This window comes from Pseudophryne corroboree, chromosome 10 (assembly GCF_028390025.1).
Source record: "Pseudophryne corroboree isolate aPseCor3 chromosome 10, aPseCor3.hap2, whole genome shotgun sequence".
Lineage (NCBI taxonomy): Eukaryota > Metazoa > Chordata > Amphibia > Anura > Myobatrachidae > Pseudophryne > Pseudophryne corroboree.
In genome coordinates, this window is record NC_086453.1 from 166,835,287 (window position 1) to 166,857,404 (window position 22,118).

The 22,118-nt window shown below is 42.9% G+C and overlaps 1 protein-coding gene and 2 pseudogenes across 1 annotated transcript in view; all 3 read right to left on the reverse strand.

The window, feature by feature from the left end:
* Nucleotides 1–22,118, reverse strand: part of MFRP (membrane frizzled-related protein) — a 211,523-nt gene that overhangs the window by 127,650 nt on the left and 61,755 nt on the right. The window lies entirely within an intron of this gene.
* On the reverse strand, nt 2,888–3,006 carry LOC134968260 (5S ribosomal RNA; annotated as a pseudogene).
* Nucleotides 9,768–9,886, reverse strand: LOC134968235 (5S ribosomal RNA; annotated as a pseudogene).

Sequence of the window (22,118 nt, forward strand, 5' to 3'; positions counted from 1 at the left end):
CTTGTAAGTAAAAACGATCCTGGAAGGTGAAATGATTCTTTTCTAATACAAATTTCAACAGATTAAATAGTAAGGAGTTGAAATCGTCATCCTTGCTGGAATCCAAGAAGTATTTCACTGCCTCGAGGCCCATCTGGTGGTCGATACTCGTATACAGCGCCTCTACGTCCAACGTAGCCAGTAGAAAGTGGTCCTCAAAATTAATATCTCGTATCTTGCGGAGCAAGTCAGATGTATCTTGTAGATAGGATGGCAGCTGTAATACGTGCTCTCGAAGGTGCAAGTCCAGGAAACAACTGGGTTGTTCCAGCAACCCTCCATTACCAGACATAATTGGTCTGCCTGGTGGTCTTTGAATGTTCTTGTGGATCTTAGGGAGGAGGTAGAAGGTGGGTATCCTAGGATTTGTGACTGAAAGGTATTTGTGCTCCTGTTTTGTAATTGTGCCTGTGGAGACTGCTTCGTCGATCAGCTGGGAATATTCTCTCAAAAATTGTGGGATCGGATTGTGGGAGAGTTTCCTATAACAGGTTGTCTGATTTAATTGGCGGAGTGCCTCAATGGTGTACATGTCTATTGGCCACAGAACGATGTTCCCACCCTTATCGGACGGCTTTATGACCACATCCTTCCAGGTATGTAGTTCCTTGAGTGCTTGTCTTTCCTCCTTCTTCAGATTGTCCGGTAATGCATGTCGCCTATTCAGATTTCTCATGTGGATGTTATCAAATTCCCTGGCAACCAGATTCAGGAATACTCGTACTTCAGGACTATTATCATCTGAAGGGAAGAAATTGGATTTGCTTTTACACATTGGGCGTCGGTCAGTTGTAGAGTCTGTGTTAGATTCGGAGTACAGTTCTTCCAGGATGCTAAGCGTGTTCCTGTCTTCCTCCGTTGTTAGGAGTTCTGGGACGTCATCTTTTTGTTGGCTCCTTTTTGCAAAAAAATTTTTCAGAAGGAGTTTATGACCGAATAGTCTTAGGTCTTTTTCCCACAAAAATCTGTCGAAAGACTTGGAGGGGGAGAAGGAGAGGCCTTTGCTGAGAACATTGGATTGTGCTAGTGAGAATTCTACGAGATAGGTTAATTATTGTTAAATGTTGAGGTGGGGACGGGTCTACCGTGCCTTCCGTCTCTGGCGTTCCGGGTACCTCGATGTTCGTGGCATATCCCATCGGGGGTCTCGTCCCGTGTCTCTTCTTCCCCCCTCGTCTCGTCTTTCTTGAGGTTTGTATCTTCCTCTTGGTTTCTGTCCTCTTTCTAAAAAATGACGTTGAGGGGAGCCTTCTCTGCTAGAATTAGGGGTGAATCGTACCGTATCGTGTGTCTCACTAGGAGAGTCCTCACTGTTGGATGATTTGAATTCAGAGAACGTATAGTCCTCTTGTTGTCTTCTCCCTCTACTCCTAGGGGGCTGTAAATTCCACCTGAAAATATCTCCTTGAGAGAAATCTCTTCTGTCTCTCTGCAACTTGTTTCGTTTCCTGTCAATTATGGTTTTTTCGTAAGTATCCAGATCCTTTTTGTATTTTTCAAAGGTGGTCTGGAAAGATACGTCTTTCTCCCAATTCTCTAAATCTTTTCCCAACTCCTCTATTTCTTTCTCAACCTGATCTAACATCAAGGTATCATGTTTAACCAAAATATGTAATAAGTCATTGGAACATTTCAGTAAAGCTGATTCCCATTCGCTCTTAAGGTTTTCTGTGGCGAGAGGAAAGGAGGGGAAAATCTTGGGTCTAAGACCCCTAGGTACGATCTTATGCTTGATGTAATTATCTAACGTGGTAATGTCCCAGGTTAGGTGGATACGTCTCTGAAGGGTTCTTTGTAATTTGGAGAGAGATGTTCTCCAGTCTGTCGACGTAGTCTCAATATTGGGGGTTTCGGAAAGTAGATATTCCAATTGTCCTAAGTTTCTCCGTTTAGACAGCTCATTTTTAAGAGAGAAGGAGGACATGATGGGTAATTCAGTTTTACCAGAGTACAGGTGACCTGTCGCAAGTAGTTAATATGTCAGTTTTTCTGACTTGAGAGCATGAGCTATTATTAATACAAGAAAGGCCGTTACCAGATTGAAGCATATAGATCGAAAACAAGACAAAAAGACACAAAGAAATTGTAATAACAAAGGATCTAGGGCGATAAGGATATCTGCCCGGAAGGATAATAGCGTAGTCGTGCAGAGGATCAGAAGCTGAGCTTAGCTCAGCGTAGTTATATTACATAGGGAAAAAGGGTTTTTGATCCTGCACTGACTTAGATTCTAACTACATGATTAATCCAAAGTTAGCCAGAAGTGGACGATATGTATGGAAATTCCCATTTGTCCTTGTGGCGGTGCGCCCAGAGTCAAAAAAACAATTGTATATGCACAAAAAGAGAAAGTATGACTCTTGTTTGGGCGCACTCTTATCTAACAATCAAATATAAGTTGTTGGGTAATATGCCCAACTATGGTAAGGTGGTCTTTTATACTTGCTCTCTAGGATACATAAAAATTCATCCGGACATATAGGCCAAATACAATTGTGAATGGATCCAATGGAAAGTGGCTGCTTCAAATTTAAGGAATGTTCTGATCTTGATTATGCCTGGATAACCGCATATAGGAAGATAGCCACATATTATGCTACTTCCGTCTGCCAAAGATCAGTACAAACAATGTTTGTATTAATGAACCCTGGTTGGGTTAGCTATATTGGTGGGAAAATCCACACATAGAAAAATGATTCTATTAGTCGGCCAATGAACACATGGAGAAAAGATCCTATTGGTCGGCCAATGACACAGACGGCCGTAACGATTGGAAGTTCAGAGAATAGTAGGAATGAGTGTAAGTGGTGATACTGCTGTTGGTGTTAAGTCTATAGGGAAGATAGTCCTCCTACTTCACTGGGTATTCCCTAGAAGTCGCCCATCTAGGTACTGACCCAGCCCACCTCCGTTTAGCTTCCAAGATCGGACGAGATTGGGCGTGAACGCAGGGGTATGGTTGTAGGAAGGCTACAGCACCAATGAGAGTGCACCGAAATGGAGGGATGGAGTCCTCCAAAAGAGTGATGGGGACTGGGTGAGGAGGGGAGATAGCAGCTATTTAGATAGGTGTGAATCTGCTGTCCACGTTAGACTGAAGAGGCGTGTTCCCTGCGGGGGCACGCTCCCCAGAATCGTGGATGAGAGTTTACAGAAGGAAGCCAAGTTGGGAAAGAAAGAGAAAAGCATATATTCTTAGTTAATAAGGTATCACAAAATCAGTTGGAAAAAATAGCAAAATTCGTTACTAAATTGTTTAAGGGTTGTCAGAATATGCTGCTAAGTAGTACGACCTGAGTCAAAAGATCAAAAATGTTATCTAGTCAATTTATCATACAGGCATGTGCCCAAGGGAAACAGGCATGTAACCACAGGGGACATAATTATGATCGGCATAGCTGGGGATACCAGCAGAAGTTAGTTAAATAGATGCTTGCAAAGATACATTAGTATACTGCTAAAGTATGAGAGTTGAAAAAATGAAAAAATGAGGGGTCAAATGTCACACAATCCAGCATCTGCTATTAGAAATAAATATACTGCTAAAGCATTAGAATTGAGAGAGTGGGGGATCAAAAATGTCACCCAATCCAAATACAACCAGGCAAGTGCCCTAGAGAAACTACTAAAGCCTGAAATCTGAAATAATAAAGGATCACATATCACCCAATCCAATATTAAGCAGGCATATGCCAAGGAGAAATGTAATCAGCGGATAGCAGCAAAAAGTTAGTTGAATAAATGCTTATAAAGATACATAAGTATACTGCAAACGCATAACACATGAAAAAATGAGGGATCAAATGTCACCCAATCCAGCATCTGCTTTCAAAAATATATAAGTATACTGCTAAGGCATAAAGGTCTGGAAAAATGAGGGATCAAATGTCAATCAATCTGACAATAACCAGGCATATGCCCCAAAATTATATAAGTATACTGCTAAGGCATAAAGGTCTGGAAAAATGAGGGATCAAATGTCAATCAATCTGACAATAACCAGGCATATGCCCTAAAGAAAATGCTAACGCTTGAAATCTGAAATAATAACGGATCAAATATCACCCAATCCAATGTCAGGCAGGCATGTGCCCAGGAGGAAAACGCGTTTCACCCATTCATGGGCTTGTTCACTTCCTTTCTGAGCTGCTCTTCCAGGTATTCTGTCAGAGTATTTAAGTGCGCCTGCAAATTGCTGTACACCTGTGGCTAATAATGAGGGCATGGTTGTATTAACTTCTAGTCCAATCGGAGGCCAGTAAGGGACGCATCACAGGGGCGGACTTAAGGGAAGGGCGGAAGTTTTACATGCTATTACCGCCCTATTGTGTTAAAAAATCGTAAGGGGAATGGAAAGATAATCATATCCCTATTAGCTGTGTAGAAGCTAATTAGAGTTAGCGAAAGTTGCTGAGGTGGAAGCTGAGTGCTTACGTGATTGCTCAGGGCGACATAGTTAGATCGCGCTATGCTGGCGGAAGTTTCAGTCTGGGCTTCCGCCGCGTGTTGTTATCCCTGGTTGCTAGGATACCCGCGTCACCATACGGCATGACGTAGGTATAGTTGTGCTGGCGGAGATTGAATACCAAGCTTCCGTCCGTCTGGAACTCAGTGTTGGTGGGTTGCTATGATACCCACGTATCCAGCGTGAAGTCCCTCGTCAAGTAAAAGTTAATGGGTTACTAGGAAAACCACGTCTTCTAAGTGTGGTGACCATTATTGTATTAGGAATCAGAAATAAGAAATTGTAAAATAAAAAAAGGGTACAAAAGTACAGAAGTACACTAACAGGTTCAATTAGAGATGTATTAAAACATGCACTGTTTGGAGAGGAAAAGGGGTGTTGGGAAATGAATGAGAAACCCGGGATTGACTGAGAGAATAAAGAGTAAAAGTTAGTGTGACAGTGAGGTACAGACTTGGTGGAAAATGATTGTCTGAAAAGGGGAAATTGTATAGGTGAAAAAAAGGGGGGTTTGAGAATGCTGCCCTAATGGCATGCAAATTAGGGTTGAAATGTGACCCAATGGAATGGGTAAACTGTGATGAGTGGTGCAAACTGTTGAATGTGTCTGGCAGCACGGGGATGTGTGTGAAGGAACAGGAGCAAGGCAGGGATAGAAGTGATGTAGGTTGTGTTGTCAAACGTTGGTTGGGCAGAGATTGTATTTATAGCCAGGAAGGCTTGAGTGGGGACAGTACATGGGTGAAAGAAAAAAGTGTACATTAAGTATAGGACATGCGTGTTGTGAAAACCGTGCACAGGTGATAACAGTAGAATCAGTTGTGTTATCAGTGGTGTGAGTAGTGACGACAAAGAAGAGGAAAAGAGAGGAAAACACAAGAGAGACTTGTGTGGAAACAAGGTTAATGAGTGTAGGCAGAAGGATAAATGGTGGGGTGCCTGTGAGATACAAGCAAGTGATACTATGCTTAATATGGATAATGATTGGCTGGGTTAGGCCGCTGGTGTTCAAATAGATGGGGAGATTCTAGGTATAAGTAGGTCTCAATGAGAGAGTATTACAGATTAAATTTAAAGGAAAACACTGAAATTAATGTTCTCATTAAGGCCATTAGGTCTGAGTCCATTCAGCCTAAAGGTCCATTCGCTTTCTTTTTTCAAAAGTTCTTTGGTGATGTCTCCACCCCTAATTCCCAGATGGATTTTCTCCAGACCGAAGATCTTAAGGTCCTTCTGACGACCTTTGTGAAAGGTATAAAAATGTCTGGCGACTGTGGTTAGTTGCTTCATCCGGACCAGGTCCATGACGGCATTGCGACAGGTGCCAAGATGTTCTAACGCTCTTTCCTTGAGTTTGCGAGTTGTCATTCCTATATATCTAACGTTGCAATCGCACGTGATGCAGTAGATGAGTGATTGCGTATCGCAATTGAAAAATTGTTTAATCTTTGTGGTTTTACCATATCTGTCTACCACTGAATTGGTTTTCAGAATGTGGGGGCATACTTTACATTTTCCACAGGGGAACGTACCTGTCACTCTGGTGTCTGCTGATATGCTACTAGCCATATAAAATCCGTTATTTGGCTCTGTGTGGGTGTGTTTTTGATAAAGTGACTTCTAACCAGATGGTCCTTTATGTTTCTGGACCTTCGCCGACTCATGTTGATTTTTCGAATCGACGTAAGGTGATAATTCCGTGTCTAATTATAAAATGGGCAGATGTTTCTCAATTGCCTGTTTCAGGAGTTTCCATTCAGGACAGAAGGTTCCAACGAACCTGATTTTGGTGTCATCATCCTTAGTCTTGAGCTGACGTCGGGAGATCAGAGTATCTCTACTGGTATGAAGTGCTTCTTTTTGTGCCCGTTTGAGAGAGCGCTTACTGTATCCCTTTTCTAGGAGCCGGCTAACCAATGCTTGACTATTCATCTTATATACCCCCACCTCTGAGCAATTGCGCCTCAATCTCAAAAATTCCCCCCTTAGGAATGTTTTCAATAGTCGGGGGGAAATGTGCGCTGGTTTGGAGGAGGATACTGTTTGTGGCAGTTTCTTTTCGGTAGAGTTCTGTAGCTAGTGTGCCGTCGGAAGACTTATAGATCCGTAGATCCAAAAAGGCAACCATATCTTTACTGATTGTATGTGTTAGTTTTATGTTTAAGTTGTTATTGTTGAGATGATGAATGAATGATAGTAACAGTTCCTCTGTGCCATCCCAGATGATAAAAATATCATCTATATACCTGAGCGATATTAATACATGCTCAGTATAGATGTCATTCTGTTCATCAAAGACGTGAGTTTGTTCCCACCTTCCCAAGAATAAGTTGGCGTACGTAGGTGCGCAGGCTGCGCCCATCGCGGTACCCCTCACTTGTAAGTAAAAACGATCCTGGAAGGTGAAATGATTCTTTTCTAATACAAATTTCAACAGATTAAATAGTAAGGAGTTGAAATCGTCATCCTTGCTGGAATCCAAGAAGTATTTCACTGCCTCGAGGCCCATCTGGTGGTCGATACTCGTATACAGCGCCTCTACGTCCAACGTAGCCAGTAGAAAGTGGTCCTCAAAATTAATATCTCGTATCTTGCGGAGCAAGTCAGATGTATCTTGTAGATAGGATGGCAGCTGTAATACGTGCTCTCGAAGGTGCAAGTCCAGGAAACAACTGGGTTGTTCCAGCAACCCTCCATTACCAGACATAATTGGTCTGCCTGGTGGTCTTTGAATGTTCTTGTGGATCTTAGGGAGGAGGTAGAAGGTGGGTATCCTAGGATTTGTGACTGAAAGGTATTTGTGCTCCTGTTTTGTAATTGTGCCTGTGGAGACTGCTTCGTCGATCAGCTGGGAATATTCTCTCAAAAATTGTGGGATCGGATTGTGGGAGAGTTTCCTATAACAGGTTGTCTGATTTAATTGGCGGAGTGCCTCAATGGTGTACATGTCTATTGGCCACAGAAAGATGTTCCCACCCTTATCGGACGGCTTTATGACCACATCCTTCCAGGTATGTAGTTCCTTGAGTGCTTGTCTTTCCTCCTTCTTCAGATTGTCCGGTAATGCATGTCGCCTATTCAGATTTCTCATGTGGATGTTATCAAATTCCCTGGCAACCAGATTCAGGAATACTCGTACTTCAGGACTATTATCATCTGAAGGGAAGAAATTGGATTTGCTTTTACACATTGGGCGTCGGTCAGTTGTAGAGTCTGTGTTAGATTCGGAGTACAGTTCTTCCAGGATGCTAAGCGTGTTCCTGTCTTCCTCCGTTGTTAGGAGTTCTGGGACGTCATCTTTTTGTTGGCTCCTTTTTGCAAAAAAAATTTTCAGAAGGAGTTTATGACCGAATAGTCTTAGATCTTTTTCCCACAAAAATCTGTCGAAAGACTTGGAGGGGGAGAAGGAGAGGCCTTTGCTGAGAACATTGGATTGTGCTAGTGAGAATTCTACGAGATAGGTTAATTATTGTTAAATGTTGAGGTGGGGAAGGGTCTACCGTGCCTTCCGTCTCTGGCGTTCCGGGTACCTCGATGTTCGTGGCATATCCCATCGGGGGTCTCGTCCCGTGTCTCTTCTTCCCCCCTCGTCTCGTCTTTCTTGAGGTTTGTATCTTCCTCTTGGTTTCTGTCCTCTTTCTAAAAAATGACGTTGAGGGGTGCCTTCTCTGCTAGAATTAGGGGTGAATCGTGCCGTATCGTGTGTCTCACTAGGAGAGACCTCACTGTTGGATGATTTGAATTCAGAGAACGTATAGTCCTCTTGTTGTCTTCTCCCTCTACTCCTAGGGGGCTGTAAATTCCACCTGAAAATATCTCCTTGAGAGAAATCTCTTCTGTCTCTCTGCAACTTGTTTCGTTTCCTGTCAATTATGGTTTTTTCGTAAGTATCCAGATCCTTTTTGTATTTTTCAAAGGTGGTCTGGAAAGATACGTCTTTCTCCCAATTCTCTAAATCTTTTCCCAACTCCTCTATTTCTTTCTCAACCTGATCTAACATCAAGGTATCATGTTTAACCAAAATATGCAATAAGTCATTGGAACATTTCAGTAAAGCTGATTCCCATTCGCTCTTAAGGTTTTCTGTGGCGAGAGGAAAGGAGGGGAAAATCTTGGGTCTAAGACCCCTAGGTACTATCTTATGCTTGATGTAATTATCTAACGTGGTAATGTCCCAGGTTAGGTGGATACGTCTCTGAAGGGTTCTTTGTAATTTGGAGAGAGATGTTCTCCAGTCTGTCGACGTAGTCTCAATATTGGGGGTTTCGGAAAGTAGATCTTCCAATTGTCCTAAGTTTCTCCGTTTAGACAGCTCATTTTTAAGAGAGAAGGAGGACATGATGGGTAATTCAGTTTTACCAGAGTACAGGTGACCTGTCGCAAGTAGTTAATATGTCAGTTTTTCTGACTTGAGAGCATGAGCTATTATTAATACAAGAAAGGCCGTTACCAGATTGAAGCATATAGATCGAAAACAAGACAAAAAGACACAAAGAAATTGTAATAACAAAGGATCTAGGGCGATAAGGATATCTGCCCGGAAGGATAATAGCGTAGTCGTGCAGAGGATCAGAAGCTGAGCTTAGCTCAGCGTAGTTATATTACATAGGGAAAAGGGGTTTTTGATCCTGCACTGACTTAGATTCTAACTACATGATTAATCCAAAGTTAGCCAGAAGTGGACGATATGTATGGAAATTCCCATTTGTCCTTGTGGCGGTGCGCCCAGAGTCAAAAAAACAATTGTATATGCACAAAAAGAGAAAGTATGACTCTTGTTTGGGCGCACTCTTATCTAACAATCAAATATAAGTTGTTGGGTAATATGCCCAACTATGGTAAGGTGGTCTTTTATACTTGCTCTCTAGGATACATAAAAATTCATCCGGACATATATGCCAAATACAATTGTGAATGGATCCAATGGAAAGTGGCTGCTTCAAATTTAAGGAATGTTCTGATCTTGATTATGCCTGGATAACCGCATATAGGAAGATAGCCACATATTATGCTACTTCCGTCTGCCAAAGATCAGTACAAACAATGTTTGTATTAATGAACCCTGGTTGGGTTAGCTATATTGGTGGGAAAATCCACACATAGAAAAATGATTCTATTAGTCGGCCAATGAACACATGGAGAAAAGATCCTATTGGTCGGCCAATGACACAGACGGTCGTAACGATTGGAAGTTCAGAGAATAGTAGGAATGAGTGTAAGTGGTGATACTGCTGTTGGTGTTAAGTCTATAGGGAAGATAGTCCTCCTACTTCACTGGGTATTCCCTAGAAGTCGCCCATCTAGGTACTGACCCAGCCCACCTCCGTTTAGCTTCCAAGATCGGACGAGATTGGGCGTGAACGCAGGGGTATGGTCGTAGGAAGGTTGGACCCTACAGCACCAATGAGAGTGCACCGAAATGGAGGGATGGAGTCCTCCAAAAGCGTGATGGGGACTGGGTGAGGAGGGGAGATAGCAGCTATTTAGATAGGTGTGAATCTGCTGTCCACGTTAGACTGAAGAGGCGTGTCCCCTGCGGGGGCACGCTCCCCAGAATCGTGGATGAGAGTTCACAGAAGGAAGCCAAGTTGGGAAAGAAAGAGAAAAGCATATATTCTTAGTTAATAAGGTATCACAAAATCAGTTGGAAAAAATAGCAAAATTCGTTACTAAATTGTTTAAGGGTTGTCAGAATATGCTGCTAAGTAGTACGACCTGAGTCAAAAGATCAAAAATGCTATCTAGTCAATTTATCATACAGGCATGTGCCCAAGGGAAACAGGCATGTAACCACAGGGGACATAATTATGATCGGCATAGCTGGGGATACCAGCAGAAGTTAGTTAAATAGATGCTTGCAAAGATACATAAGTATACTGCTAAAGTATGAGAGTTGAAAAAATGAAAAAATGAGGGGTCAAATGTCACACAATCCAGCATCTGCTATTAGAAATAAATATACTGCTAAAGCATTAGAATTGAGAGAGTGGGGGATCAAAAATGTCACCCAATCCAAATACAACCAGGCAAGTGCCCTAGAGAAACTACTAAAGCCTGAAATCTGAAATAATAAAGGATCACATATCACCCAATCCAATATTAAGCAGGCATATGCCAAGGAGAAATGTAATCAGCGGATAGCAGCAAAAAGTTAGTTGAATAAATGCTTATAAAGATACATAAGTATACTGCAAATGCATAACACATGAAAAAATGAGGGATCAAATGTCACCCAATCCAGCATCTGCTTTCAAAAATATATAAGTATACTGCTAAGGCATAAAGGTCTGGAAAAATGAGGGATCAAATGTCAATTAATCTGACAATAACCAGGCATATGCCCCAAAATTATATAAGTATACTGCTAAGGCATAAAGGTCTGGAAAAATGAGGGATTAAATGTCAATCAATCTGACAATAACCAGGCATATGCCCTAAAGAAAATGCTAACGCTTGAAATCTGAAATAATAACGGATCAAATATCACCCAATCCAATGTCAGGCAGGCATGTGCCCAGGAGGAAAACGCGTTTCACCCATTCATGGGCTTGTTCACTTCCTTTCTGAGCTGCTCTTCCAGGTATTCTGTCAGAGTATTTAAGTGCCCCTGCAAATTGCTGTACACCTGTGGCTAATAATGAGGGCATGGTTGTATTAACTTCTAGTCCAATCGGAGGCCAGTAAGGGACGCATCACAGGGGCGGACTTAAGGGAGGGCGGAAGTTTTACATGCTATTACCGCCCTATTGTGTTAAAAAATCGTAAGGGGAATGGAAAGATAATCATATCCCTATTAGCTGTGTAGAATCTAATTAGAGTTAGCGAAAGTTGCTGAGGTGGAAGCTGAGTGCTTACGTGATTGCTCAGGGCGACATAGTTAGATCGCGCTATGCTGGCGGAAGTTTCAGTCTGGGCTTCCGCCGCGTGTTGTTATCCCTGGTTGCTAGGATACCCGCGTCATCATACGGCATGACGTAGGTATAGTTATGCTGGCGGAGATTGAATACCAAGCTTCCGCCCGTCTGGAACTCAGTGTTGGTGGGTTGCTATGATACCCACGTATCCAGCGTGAAGTCCCTCGTCAAGTAAAAGTTAATGGGTTACTAGGAAAACCATGTCTTCTAAGTGTGGTGACCATTATTGTATTAGGAATCAGAAATAAGAAATTGTAAAATAAAAAAAGGGTACAAAAGTACAGAAGTACACTAACAGGTTCAATTAGAGATGTATTAAAACATGCACTGTTTGGAGAGGAAAAGGGGTGTTGGGAAATGAATGAGAAACCCGGGATTGACTGAGAGAATAAAGAGTAAAAGTTAGTGTGACAGTGAGGTACAGACTTGGTGGAAAATGATTGTCTGAAAAGGGGAAATTGTATAGGTGAAAAAAAGGGGGGTTTGAGAATGCTGCCCTAATGGCATGCAAATTAGGGTTGAAATGTGACCCAATGGAATGGGTGAACTGTGATGAGTGGTGCAAACTGTTGAATGTGTCTGGCAGCACGGGGATGTGTGTGAAGGAACAGGAGCAAGGCAGGGATAGAAGTGATGTAGGTTGTGTTGTCAAACGTTGGTTGGGAAAGCCTGTTATAGCTGGTGGAGACCAACTCCATATTAAAGTATATATATTTTCATTACTTTTGTCCCTAAAGTGTGACAGGGACAGTATGATTCCACATGAGGTTAATGTGGAATGGCAGGCTTTTGCAGGGTGGGAACAGCAGCAATAGGTCTGAAATCCAGTCAGGGTTTTAGATTTTATAAGCCACAGCTGGGCTAATCACTTCACCATTTCTGCTGTCTTTAAAAATGTGTTTTGTTCATAGGTCGTTGCTCCTGATGCCAGGTGATATATGAGAGTCTGGGGTTACATTAGGAGCCATATGGAATATGCACTGTTTGTGATTACTCAGACAGGGTAGCGCAACTCTTCTTCCAAGACAACTTACTTGTGTGCCCTACTGGAGTATCGCAACCCCATATACACCAATGAACAATAAAGGCGGCACTCCAAGACTTTAAATGGGTGAAAAACTTTAGTGATAAAACATCAATGTTTTGGGAACTGGCACCCCGTCATCAGGATAAAGTGGACACAGTGATAAAACAAATATATATCCTTACAAGGCCCTCCACTCCCGCTTCACGCTGACCTGTGCTATCATCCTGTATCGGAGCACAGACATATTACGTCTTTCCTGGGAAAAATGCCTGGCTACTGCCTGGTCAATGGATCTCTTTATTAGACACAGTTAGCCCCAGGGGTCTAAATGAATCCCTCTGTTTACTATGTTTTCTTTAGTATGTAGTATAGGTTGTTTAACATCTGTTTGTTTGAGAGCTAATTTAAATGATGGACTATTGAGTGGTGGTGCATATTAATTTAAGTCTATGGTTCCGGATATAATGCTGCCCGAGTTCGGTGGCCGTGCGCAGTGGTGCTGAGAGAGGGAGGGAGGGTGTACAGATTGCCCTGGCTCAGGCATGCCAGGGGGCCCAGGCAAGCCAGACGACCCATGCCAGAGCACACCAGTAGCCAGGTTTTTTTTGGGGGGCGGTGGGGTTATTTTTTCCCCTTTATTATATAAATCAGTGGATGGATAGGTGGGCAGATGGGCGAGCGGTGGGTCGGGCTACCGGGAGAAGGGATGTATGTATGTGTCACCTGGCTGTTTGTCCCTTGTCATGTACGTCCCTCACAGCCACTTCCAGCCACAGCACCACTGCTAGGATCTCACAAGATGATGAGGTCATCATCACACAAGTCAATCTCTGCAGCCTGCTCTGGATGGCCTCTTTAGAATCAGCAGGCAAAGCTCAGCTCAGTTGTAAGAATCAGCAGCAGGGCTGGTCATCTCATCAGGAGCTAGCCTGCTAGTCTGCAACACTGTGAGTTGAGAACTGTAACTGTTAGTGACACTGTGGTGCTGCAGGTAGCTGCTAACAATTTATAAATTCTATATACTATATAAATATTCTAGAATACATGCATCCATACATTACCATTAGAGTTAGTATTATATATGTATGTATTTCTATTTATATCAATATGTGTATATCTATATATATACTGTATATATATATATATATATATATATGTGTGTATATATGTATACAGTGGTTAAAGTGGTCCTAGAGAGGCGGGGGAACTCACCACCCCCGGCACCTATGTAATAAAGAAATTGTGCATGCAGTAGCACAATCTTATTCACATTACACCACATAATAGTGTCCCTTATTCATGTTATAACACACATTAGTGCCCCTTATACACAAAGCCCACAGTAGTAGCACCCCTAATATACATAATGCCCACAATAGCGCCCATTATACAATTCCCACAGTAGTAGTGCCCCTTATGCAGTTCCACCAGTAGTAGTGCCCCTTATGTCCCCAGGAGTGATTCCCCTTATGAAGTGTCCCCTATACAATGCCCTCTTTGGTAGTGCCCCCCAGTGGTAATGCCCCTGTGTAGTATTGCCCTTGTAGTAGTGCCCCCAGTAGTAATGCCACCTGTAGTATTGCCCATGTATTAGTGCCAAAGTAGTTATGCCCTCATGTAGTATTGCCACCAGTAGCTATGACCCCAGTAGTATTGTCCCTAGCGGTAATGCCCCCATGTAGTATCCCCCAAGTAGTATTGCCCCCTGTGGTAATGCCCCTGTAGTTATATACTAAATTGACTTTTGTAGAATGTTCCCACACTAAGATGCATGGTTCTACAGGGATATAATATCTATTTTTGAGGCTAATATTTCCTGTTGGCATAAGTTAGAGTTGATACCCACTGACTTTATAAATATAGTACATGTTCATCTTTCCCTTTCTTGCGCCGCTTACACATACAAAACCCCTCCACAATACTTACCTTCAGCCCCACTCCTGCGTATGACCGCCACCGTCCGTCCAACCGCCCGCTACTCAGAACTATGGGAGAGACGTCATGACATCACTCCCATAGTGCACACTGCCAGAGCAAAAGCTCAAGAGTGAGCTCCTGCCTCCAGCTGTTGCTGTAGGGAGGGAGCCAGGCGACTGCTGGTAACAAAACTTCAGCGGGTGCCCGGCATCTCCCTGCGGCTCCAGGCAGACGTTCTTGGTTAGGTGGGCCTGAGGAGGTGGAACTAGTATTCAGACACATCAGAGGTGCAGGACTGCATTCCTGTCACCATGGAAACTGATCCAACTGGGCTCATGTTCTGATCCCAAACCTGGGCTTAGTTGGATCCAGGAGGAAAGAAAGGGTGAGAAGAGGCAAGCAATGCCAAAGGGAGAGGATGGCACAACATGAAGATCAAGAAAAAATCTGTAACCTATCCTCGCGAACCTTTAGTGATACTGAGACAAGGGTATTGAGCAGAGGACTGAGTTTTGTTCCTACAAATTCATATGATAGATTTAACAGCAAAATTGACCTTAATAGTCTAAATAATCAATTACGACTCAAATAATTTTTAGTTATAATAGCACTATTCCATCATGTCCATTAAAGATGAAATCCACCTTTGATCCCATCTTGACAAATATAGGGATACAGGGGGACATTTACTAAGCAGTGATAAGACCGGAGAAGTTAGCCAGTGGTGAAGTTGCCCATGGCAACCAATCAGCACTGAAGTAAAATCTATAATTTGCATACTATAAAATGATACAGAGCTGCTGATTGATTGATGGAGCAATTTCTGCACTGGCTCACTTCTCCGCTCTTATCACTGGTTAGTAAATGTCCCCCTAAATCTTTTTTTACGAGAACTATGCCTCATTGCACTGAGGAATGTGACAATGAACCCCAAAATGTGACATGCAACATGTTAACACTTGAGTGGAGGGTTTTGAAAGACCTTGCAGCTTATAAAGACATTACAATATGCCCCGCAGATAAGGGGGGTGGTATCGTCATTCAAGATCTAACCGACTATACTGAGGAAATATACAGGCAATTGGGTGATACTAATGTATACGTGAAGCTTGACAAGGAGCCCACAAATATATATCTAGGATAATTGGTGGAGATTGGTGGCCATCTTCAGCCTGCAATCTCTGCAAGGAGCTCCAGCTATACAGCTGTGGTGTTGCCCTGTGTGCTTGTCCACTCCACACATCCCTAGGGCCACATTCTCAGGCTACCTGTATGGTCCCTCCCTGCCTGCAGCTTTCAGGGATAGACAGGCACAGCATTTCTTACCATCCCGTCCTGCCTCATTACTGTTTCTATAGCCCTACCATCTCACAATGTGAAAGCTTCACGTCCCTTTCACCGCCACTCATGTTTGCCTAACCACCATGTACTTACTGCTTCTGTGACTGAGTATACCTTCTTCACATTTATCTTCTGCCTGAACCCAGCTGTATCGGTGTACCCTATATTCTTCACTTGGGACCTTTTCCGACGACAAGATGTGCCTCCCAAAAACAAAGACTCAATACCCTACAAAATCTCCTTTCCCTCCCAGAAACCCCTTCAAGTTTCTTCCTTACAGGGCAGTCCCCTTCCGTCCACCAACTCAGACCCTGCTGTGTCGGACGTCCTGTCATCCACTCTCTCAGCATCAGGAGTGGACTGCAAATTGGATGCACCTCTTACATGTGAGGTCCATCTGTCAAATCCTATCTTCTTTCAAATCTGGACTTTCTAAAGATCTAACTTCAGCTGTCCGCGAGGTCAAGACTGAATTAGTTGCTATAGGGGACAGAACTGACCACTTAGAATGCAAAATGGAGGAACTTGTCGCCTCCCACAATGATTTGATCTCCTCCCATGATCGTCAACACAAGATCTGGAACAGTTTAAGACAAAACTAGCAGATTTAGAGGACAGATCTCAACGCAATAATATCAAAATCAGAGGCATCCCCGACTCAGTTACCAACTCTGAATTGGAATCCTACGCTACTGCCTTATTCAAGAAGCTCCTTCCTGCTGCTGATACCAAAGAACTCCTGATTGACCGTATTCATCGCCTCCCCAGACCCCGTACTGTTTCATCTGACCTGCCTAAAGACACTGTCCTCCTTGTCCATTTCTTCACGGTTAAAGAACGCATCCTGAGAGCAGCTAGGGATTCCAAGAACTCTGATGCCCTCGGGGGTCTTCAAATATTCCAGGACTTCTCTGCTGCTACCATCGCAAAGAGGCGTGCCTTTGTACCTATCACCCTCGCTCTTCGGTCCCATGACATCCCATACCGCTGGAGATTTCTAGTCAAATTAATAATTTTCTACGAGGACTCTATCTAAATTATCTCCTACCTTAACGCAGGAGTTAAGTTGCTAATGGACTGGGATATTTCAGTTCAAAAGCCTTCCGAACCAGCCCGTGCCTTGACTATCCATCAGGAATGGTCGAACACCTGACTTACTTAAACATGACACCAGGTCCTTTCAATTCTGCTTCGTCTTCTGATGTCTTAGACCTTTTCCCTTCCACTGGGAAGGGAAGTCTTTATTAAGTATAATGTACATTTAAAATGTTGAATACTATCTAGGTCTATGTATAACAGATTAACTCTTTCACTTGTTTTTCTATATTGCCATTAGTTGATATTTTTGTGGGAGTTGTTACGTTTAGAGTATACTCTCTGTAGACTACCTGTTAAACTCTCCCATGTCTCTGTTCGTATATTAATAAGCTATGTATCACATGTTTGTACTTCTCTAAGATGTTCTGTTTAAGTGGCGATGTCTGCTCTGCCGGGTCGCCCTCAACTCTCTTTATACTACTGCACGTTTCCCTGTTTTCCCCCTCCCCTGCAGTAGTCATGTAGGTCCAATATACTGGAACTTTTTTGGTTCCCCTCCTATATCCTTTGGTTAACCCCTTTTTGTCCGCTCCCCTTATGTTCCCCTCCCTACCGAGCTCCAGATATTCACCAATCCCCTATCCAGCGAGGTACTCTTTCTCCATGTTCGGTTGCTTTTACTATTTTCATAATAGTTTTCCTCCCCTCATTCCTGACCTGTATTCCTAATGCTGAAACTTCTTTCTCTTAATGTCAAGGGATTGAATTCACCTAATAAACGTAGACTAGCCCTTTCCTTTTTTCATCGACAAAGACAGATGTTGTTGCACTACAGGAAACTCATTTCTCCTCTATTCACCCCCCCCCCCCCCCCATCCCCATCAAAAATAGCAATTTCCCTGTAGGATATTACGCGAAAGGCCCATTTAAGCGTAATGGTGTTGCTATTCTGTTTAGCAAAAATGTTTCTTTTGTTCTCCACTTACAAATCACGGGCAAAAATGGTCGCTACCTGATCATTATGGGTCTCCTAGATGACAAACTCACTTCTTTGGTATGCCTGTATGTGCCCAACTCTAACCAGGTGCCATTTCTTCACAAATTGTTTCTCTTAATCCGTAAATCACTCAAGGGTACCCTGGTTGTTTTGGGTGATTATAATTTGGTTCTAGACTCCAAGATGGACAAATCTCACCGTCCCCCTCACCCCATCCCATCTGCCCAAACCGGTCCCTCCCTAGCCTTCCGCAATTTACTAGCTGAATTTGACTTATACGATGTCTGGAGAACCCACAATCCTTCAGGGCGGGAATATACATTCCACTCCCCAGTCCATAACTCCTATTCTAGAATAGATTTAATTCTATATGATAAATGGTCTCTCCAAAAAACTAGAGACATTGATATCTTGCCGATTACATGGTATGACCATGCCCCCGTTTTTTGGAAATGAAACTTCCACAACGCCCAGACTCCTTCCAGACTGTGGCGCCTATATCCATATCTCCTAAAGAATCCCCTGTCTAAAAAAAATATTTTGTACTCCATAATAAATCTATCTGTTAACTCCCCTCTAGATACTTCCACAATAAACCACTGGTGTGCTTTAAAAGCTGTTACACGTGGGGCCGCCATTCAGGCTGGAGCCATTCTCAAGAAACAAGCTGTCCAACTACAGTTGAACTTAGAAGCTTAACTGAAAAGTTCTCAAAAATGAACTCTCCAGTGTTCGCAGCCAACTCCAGAAACTGCTCCTTGCTCGTACTCAAGCTGCATTGAATAGAATGCAGCAAAGTTCTATCTACTAGGTAATAAATCCAGTGGGATGTTAGCCCGTAAACTTTGAGCTCAACAAGCTATAAATAGGATCAAATTTCTCTATTCTCCTTCTAAGCAAAAAGTTCTGAATCCTAGAGACATTAAGAACCATTTTGCACAATACTACTCTAAACTTTACAACTTGCTATCTGTATCTTCAATCCCCCAACCTACCTCACTCTCTATTTCCTCCTTTCTAAACAATCTTACTCTTCCCACCCTCACCCAGGAGCAATTATCCGTACTTAAAGTTCCATGATCCACTGCTGAAGTCTCCGCAGCTATCAAGTCACTTTCTCATAACGAGGCCCCCGGCCCGGATGGGTTTGTCACAGATTTTTATGTCACAACATTCCATGACCTGTTATCTCCCTATCTAACTGACCTTTTTAACGAATTCTCTGACCAGGGTACCCTTCCTGCAGAACTACTGGAAGCACGTATTGTAACTATTCCTAAACCCGGAAAGGACCCTGCCTATTGTCACAACTACCGCCCTATTGCATTGCTTAATTGCGACATCAAACTATACGCCAAATAAATTGCTACTCGTATTAACAAATTTCTTCCATTGCTGAAACACCCGGACCAAAACGGCTTTTTTCCGGGGAGACAATCGTCAGACAACACGCGCAGGGTTTTTAACTTGATTGATTCCCTCCCTAACGATCATGGTCTCCTCCTGCTGTCCCTTGATGCTGAGAAAGCATTTCAGAAGACTGAATTGGTCATACATGCGTGAAGTTCTCACTCGTTTTGGTTTTAAAAAACGTATCCTATCTTCTATCTCAGCCTTATATAGTTTTCCCATGGCCCGGGTGTTCAGCAATGTTCTTTTATCTGATTCCTTTCCTATTACAAATGGTACAAGGATGCCCCCTATCCCCTTTAATATTTGTTGTATCAATTGACCCCTTGCTATCACCATTCGCGACGATCCCAAATTCCCAGCTTTGCAGATTGGCTCCTCCCACCACAAACTGAGCCTTTTTTGCCGATGATGTTCTCCTCTTCGTCTCTGACCCTACTACTACTCTCCCTTTTTTACATTCTATTCTAGATGCCTATAGTTCAGCCTCTTAGTATAAGCTCAACACCACAAAAACTGACGCCCTACCTATTAATCTATCTCACTCCTTGCTCTCCCTCCAAACCTCTTACCCATACATTTGGCTGAAAAATATGATAAAATATTTGGCTATCAACATCCCCACTAATACCCCCGCTGTCTTCACATCCAAGTTTTCCCCTCTGGTGGTGACGCTAGAGGCCCTCGCAAACTCCTTGTCATATGATGTCTCCTGGTTAGGCTGTATGGCTGCATTTAAAATGTCCCTTTTACCCAAATTAATGTATCTATTCCACACGATCCCATATGTTTTCACAAGGAAGGCCCTTCAGATCTGCTCTTCCATGCTGACAAGATATGTATGGTCTTCAAAGCCACTCACATTAGCCAACTCTAAAATGGTAATGCCAAGGGCACTAGGAGGATTGTACCACCCCGATATTCATTTATACCAAGAAGCATGTCTTTTGGCTTCCCTTAAAAACTATTTTAACTCTGACTCCCACATTGGTTGGGTGGAGCTTGAACAATCCCATGCTCGCTCTTTCCCTCTCATGGACCTGTTCCGCATCCCTAGATCGCTCCGACCACGCCTTCCCAACCTACTCCCATCCACACAAGCCTCTTTGAAAATCTGGGACAAACTATCCACCACTATGCCATCCCCTGCCTGTTCTATCTCACAGATTTCCATCACCACACTCGCAACGATGATACCTCACCTGAACCTCTCTAAATGGAGAAACCTAGGTGTATTACTCTTAGGTGACTTACTGGATGGTCTTCTCCTATTACCCTTCCCATCTCTGCAACAAAAATTCTCTTTACCTGCTTCGGAACTTTTCCATTACTTCCAAATTGCACACTGGTGGAAATCGATCCCTTCTGCATCGATCTCGCCAGACACAACCTCACAAATGCTTCTCTCTCGACTTTCCCTATTTAACTCTAGTGGTGATATCTCATTCTGGTATAAAAAGTTGATAACTCCTGCCCTTCCAAATCTAGAGCCCAGCTAAAATGGGAATTGGATATAGGTAGAACGCTGTCACCAATTGAATGGCAGAGAATCTTTCTGGCCTCTTACTCCATGCCTCAATTTCTGAATCACACTGAAATGCATATAAAACTAGTCCATAGACTATATTTGACCCCAGACCGACTACACAGATTTTGGCCCTCCTGTAGCAACCAATGTAGGAAGCTATGTGGCTCTATTGGTCACATTTACCACATATTTTGGTCCTGTCCAGTGATTGTCAGTTACTGGTCCAAAGTTTTTGCCTTGATTAATAAAGTCTTAGGTACACATCTTTCCCCAGAGCCGACCTTGGCGCTACTCCATATTGTTCCCTCTACTGTCCCCTCTGCCAGTAGATATGTCATGGGCCACATCTTAATAGGTGCTCAAGCCAACCTCGCACAGATGTTGAAACAGCCTCTATCCCCTACTTTACTGAAAGTTATCTGTAAAACGAATCATCACTTCCTTATGGAAACCGAATACATCCCTTCCCCAAGCGCCACCTCCTCTCCCATGACGCATTGGTTCCCATGGCATATGTTTGTTACCATTGGGGAGGGATACCAATATTTCCCCAACACATCCCACAGTGACCCGCTTAATTTTAGTCTAAATGAAACCCCCCTCAATGAGTAATCACTCAACTGACTACCACTTGAGTTTTTCCCCGTACTATATTTTGATATTCTCCTTTCTCCTTCCCACTGGCTTTATTCTAATGTTTAATTTGTGTTTTTGGTTTATGCTCTGTTTTCTCTTTAAGTAAATGTATCTGTTTATATTGCCATAATCTGTATCTCTCAATGTGCTGTGAATTTGCAGGTCAACAGATCCTCATACCAATGATCTCTAATACTTACTGTTACTTCCGTACTTCCCTTAATATATGTATGTTCCCTCTGCTTTTTATCAATGTGAATGTACCTCTACATATCCGGATGCTCCCTCACATATGCCACCCCCACCGCCCCATTGTGCTCTACTACCCATCCATTTTTCTTTTCTGTACCCCATAAAGTACTGTAAATTATTGATGAAAAAAAAAAGAGTAAGCAATTACTCTCTTGGTATAAACGTGGTAAGAATCTGAGGGACTTTGTTGTGCACACGGACATTACGAAACAGTCTGTGAGTCTCAGTGAACAAAGAGGCAGGTAATAACAAGTGCTGTGGGTGTACCACTTGCCTGTATTTGTAAGTGGGGGATTATATAGTTCAGCCACACAAGGGTTATAGGCAGTGGTGCAACTAAAAAAAGCCCATTGTCATGTCTGGGCAAAATACCAAAAAAGCCACCTCTTCGGTGTGGAATTATGTCTCCACAAATCTGGACAACAGGTGTCAAGCCATTTGTTGCCTTTGTCAATCCATAATAAGTAAGGGTAAGGATGTTAACCACCTAGGAACATCCTCCCTTATACGTCACCTGCAACGCATTCATCATAAGTCATTGTCAATTTTAGAAA